Genomic DNA, 4,949 nt, shown 5'->3' with positions numbered 1-4,949 from the left:
CATGGGCTTGTTGGTGTGAGTCTTGCAAAAAACATCCCTGCCAGGAAGGCATTCTGATTAAAAGAGGTTGTTGGCTCCCTCTCCCTCTGAAAGAGCCTCATTCTCAGCTGAGACACACAAAGCTAGACATCAAGTGCATTTTAGCCCAGTTTTGCTCCCAAGAGTCCTTTGTTTGCCCCAAACAATAATTCTGTTGGTCGACTGCTCTGATGGAAACAGCAACTGCCCCGGCATCATGTCAGAATGGGGACCTGAAGGCAGGCCTCATAATTCCTAGCATCCTATTCTAACAAATGAGGACGTAGGAAGAAGAAGCTGTGCCCCAGCCAGGATGGATGCCTTCCTCATGCAAGGGCTTGGGGTTAGGCCATGTGGCCATGTTTGTCCAGGCAGGCAGGCAGGCAGGCAGGCAGGCAGGATGGATGCCTCCAGGTGGCCGAGCACCTGGCTGAGGACACTTCTTCTGGTAAGGGGCTTGGCCAAGGGGGCTCCTCCCCCTCAGACCTCCTCCCTGCTGGGATTTCACCCAGGCATGCAAGGGATCACCAGATGCCCCCTGCTCCAGCTGTCATCACCATGGCTCCAGTGGGGAGAAGCTTTAGGGCAGCAGGGGGGAGCTGGCTGCCTAAGACCACCCTTCAGTCTGAAAAATCCCTTGCGTATTGTTTCAGAACTCTGTCCCAATTAAGTCTGGCCTGCCAGTGGGGGAGCCTCATGCCAGATCTTCTGAGTCTTCCCTAGCAGCACTGCCTTGTTTCTCCAAGCCGCTGTCATCTCAGCCAAGAGAGGCCTGCTATAGACTTTGCCCCACCCCCAAGGAGTCACCCAGACCATTAATACAGGCAAGGTTACTTTCATTATCATAGGATTGAAAAACGCCACAGCCTTGCCTACAGCAGCTCCTGCCTTTCAGGATGCTTTCACATGGAGAATTTGCTCTGATTTTGTGACTGAACTAGGGAGGGGTCTTGTGTATTTTTAAGCTCTCTATTCCTTCGTTTTCAATGTTTCCTATGTTTGCTGTGTTCCTTCAGAGGGTGGGTTATGCATGGGGGGTTTTCCATGTTGTTACTTGGAAAAAATTTCCGCGGATTATGTGGTTTCTGCATTTGGCCCTGGTTTCCCTATCAATGTCCCACCATGGTGTTTTTAATTCTGCATTGTGCTCACCCCTTCCAGCGGTGTGTGTGCCTTTCCCACACCATTTCCAGATGGTAGCTGAAACTAGCTTTGCAAAGTTTCCCCCCTTTGTGTTGGCCCCATAGGTGCCTTTTTTTGTTTGCAGAAACTTTCTGGGCTTGCTTCCTCCATGCAGCCCCTTACTGCTTGTAGCCTCTTGTTCACCAATGGGGGTGACCTGCCCTTTGCTCCATGCCACCCCACCCACCACTGCCATTACATTTCACCAGTAGGAAGGACAAGGTGGGTCCAGTTTACTATCTCTACAGCAATGAAAGTGTGGGAGGGAAAATGGTTGTGCACATGATTAAGGAAAATTCACATTTTTTTTAAAAAGTGACACTTTAACTCTGTGGATTTACGGTAAAACTGTGCATAAATAGGGAAGGTCCCTTGAATAAAATCTGGAATACAGAATTAAAAATAAAACCCAATATTTATTGTTCATAACCTGGAAATCTGGGTTTGATTCCCCATTCCTCCACATGCAGTCTGCTGGTGACTCTAGGCTAGTCATAGTCCTGTTAGAGCTGTTCTGACAGAGAAGTTCTGTCAGGGCTCTCTCAGCACAACCTGCCTCACCATGGACATGATGTAGTATGATGTAGCATGTACAAAAAGGATCTAGGAGTCTTAGTAGATCATACATTGAACATGAGTTAGCAGTGTGACTCAGTGGCTAAAAAGGCAAGTGGGATTTTGTATAAAACCAAGTAATATGTCCAGATCACGGCAGGTGATGGTACTACTTTCCTCTGCTCTGGTTCGGCCTCACTTGGAGTACTGTGTTCAGCTTTGCTCAGAGCTGCAGCCGGTTTCTTTAAGACAGAGACCCTCATATGCATAAATCAAGCTACAAAGGACTGATCTCTGGGGGAAATGGCACTAAACTCCACCTGGCTGCCAGAGGGCCACCTGGAGTTAAGGCAAAGCTCCTTTCTTCCTAAGAAAAAGCTTTGTGAAATACCCAGGCTGTCCTCAGGCTATTATGGGTGAACCAAATTGCAGGTTCACATGATTGCTGACACTGAGGAGGCAGAAATTAGTAGCAGGTGCCTCAAGCTCCCATTGGTGAATGAGGGACGGTGAGGAGAAAAGGGAAGGAAACCAAAAACATGCTAAAATTTATGCATGAAAAAAAGGCTGGGGGGGGCAAATGGCAGCATAGCAAGTTTGTTTTTCACATCAGGCATGGCCTGATCATGGCTGTGACCAGCAGAGACAGGGGAGGCATGCTGGCCCTATTATCTCTCCTCTATTATCTTGGGGACCGCTGGTGTAGGACACAGGTACTTTTACCGGGAACAGTTAAATTGAGTGGAATGTAGAGATACTGAACCTTCTCCTTAAATGAATAATGGTATTTAGTAATAGCTGACAATTTGAAGGTTATTAGATTGCTATGAATTATTAATCAAACCATAGTTTCTTGAGGTTTTCAATTTCTTATACAACTAAGGTTATACAAAAAGATAAATTTTGTGATATAAAGGCGAATATAAAAAGCTATTTGTGAATGAGATTTGTTTAGAATATTATAAGGTCCTGGTGAAATCAGAGCTCTGTGAGTATGGATCACTAGCAAGCAGAGAGCTTGGCTCTTGTGCTGAAGAGATTTTCATTATATCGTTTATTGAAGGTAAAGATGGAACTGTCTTATTCTCTTGGCAATGATGCTCACTCAGACTCAATATAGAATCCTGTGGTTACGTCAGAATACTAAGGGCTCTGCTGTTTTAGACTTGATTATCATCAATAGGGAAGAACTGGTAGAAGAGGTAGAAGTAGTGGGCACATTTACTAGTAGAGACCATGAGATTCTGGAATTTACAATTGTGGGAAAGAGTAAACCTTTACATACAGACTGGACTTCAGGAAAGCAGATTTTAACCGACTTAAAGGTATGTTGGGTAGAGTCTCATGGTCTTTCTGACCACAAACATGGGAGTCCAAGAAGGCTGAGAGTTTTTAAAAAGTGAAGTACTGAAGCTTCAATCACAAACAATTCCCTAGAGAAGAAAGGATGGAAAGAGCCTAAGGAAGCCAAGGTGGCTCTATAAGCAGCTGTCAAGCCAGCTTGGTGTCGTGGTTAGGAGTGCGAACTTCTAATCTGGCGAGCTGGGTTTGATTCCGTGTTCCCCCACAGGCAACGAGCTGGGTGGCCACTGATAAAGCTGTTCTGACTGAGCAGTGATATAAGGGCTCTCTCAGCCTCACCTCCCTCACAGGGTGGTTTGTCCTGGGGAGAGGACAGGAAAGCGAATGTAAGCCACTTTGAGACTCCTTAGGGTAGAGAAAAGCGGCATATAAGAACCAACTCTTCTTCTTCTTCTTCTTCTTCTTCTTCTTCTTCTTCTTCTTCTTCTTCTTCTTCTTCTTCTTCTTCTTCTTCTTCTTCTTCTTCTTCTTCTTCTTCTTCTTCTTCTTCTTCTTCTTCTTCTTCTTCTTCTTCTTCTTCTTCTTCTTCTTCTTCTTCTTCTTCTTCTTCTTCTTCTTCTTCTTCTTCTTCTTCTTCTTCTTCTTCTTCTTCTTCTTCTTCTTCTTCTTCTTCTTCTTCTTCTTCTTCTTCTTCTTCTTCTTCTTCTTCTTCTTCTTCTTCTTCTTCTTCTTCTTCTTCTTCTTCTTCTTCTTCTTCTTCTTCTTCTTCTTCTTCTTCTTCTTCTTCTTCTTCTTCTTCTTCTTCTTCTTCTTCTTCTTCTTCTTCTTCTTCTTCTTATATGAGGAATAAAAAAGAGTCATTTAGGAAATTGAAGGAAGGCCTTATTACCAAGGATGAGTACAAACAAATAATCAGTGATTGCAGAAAAGCTAAAGCTTAGGCTAGCAAGAAGCGCTAAACATAGCAAAAAAGGGTTCTTTCATTATATTTCAAGGAAGAAAAAGAACAGGGACTCTGTAGGACCAGAGGGCTGAATTGCTTAACTCATATTTCTCCTCAGTCTTCTCTTGTAAGGGAAATAGTGCTCAATGTGGCAAAAACATATCACAAAAGGGGGGGATGGGAATGGTGGCCTACGATTACTGTGGGGGCAGTCCATAAAGACCTAGTTTCTTTAAATGAAACAAAATCTTCTGAACCAGATGAATTGCATCCAAGTGTACTAAAAGAACTTGCGGATGTAATCTTTGAATTTCTTCATTCTTTTTGACACTTCTTGGAGAACAGGTGAAGTACCAAATGATTGGAGGCGGGCAAATGTTGTCCCCATCTTCAAGAAAGGGAAAAAGGAGGATCTGGGTAACTACTGACCCGTCAGCTTGACATCTGCAGCTGGCAAAATTTTGGAACAAATCATCAAACACTTGGTCCTTGAGCAGCTGGAACTGAGAGCTGTGATTTCTAAGACTCAGCACAGGTTTCGCAAGAACAAGTCATGTCAGACCAACCTTATCTCTTTTTTTGAGAAAGTGACTACCTTGCTGGTTCAGGGAATGCTGTAGGCATAGTTCATCTGGATTTCAGTAAAGCTTTTGATAAGGTTCCACATGGTATTCTTGTTGATAAGTTGGTAAAATTCAGAATGGATCCTAATTCTGTCAGGTGGATTGATAACTGGTTTACAGTTCATACCCAAAGGGTACTTGTTAGTGGTTGATCTGCTTGATCTTCTACGCCAGTGCTCCTCAACCTTCCCTTTAGTACAGTTCCTCATGTTGAGGTGACTCTCAACCATAAAATTATGCAAATGTTCTTTAACAGAAATTAAACTGAAACTGACCAATGGCATGAAGATCCATTGTTCATGATTGTATATAAATTGTTTTTTGGG

Source organism: Paroedura picta, chromosome 12 (assembly GCF_049243985.1).
Source record: "Paroedura picta isolate Pp20150507F chromosome 12, Ppicta_v3.0, whole genome shotgun sequence".
Taxonomy (NCBI): domain Eukaryota; kingdom Metazoa; phylum Chordata; class Lepidosauria; order Squamata; family Gekkonidae; genus Paroedura; species Paroedura picta.
Note: the sequence above shows the minus strand (reverse complement) of the source record.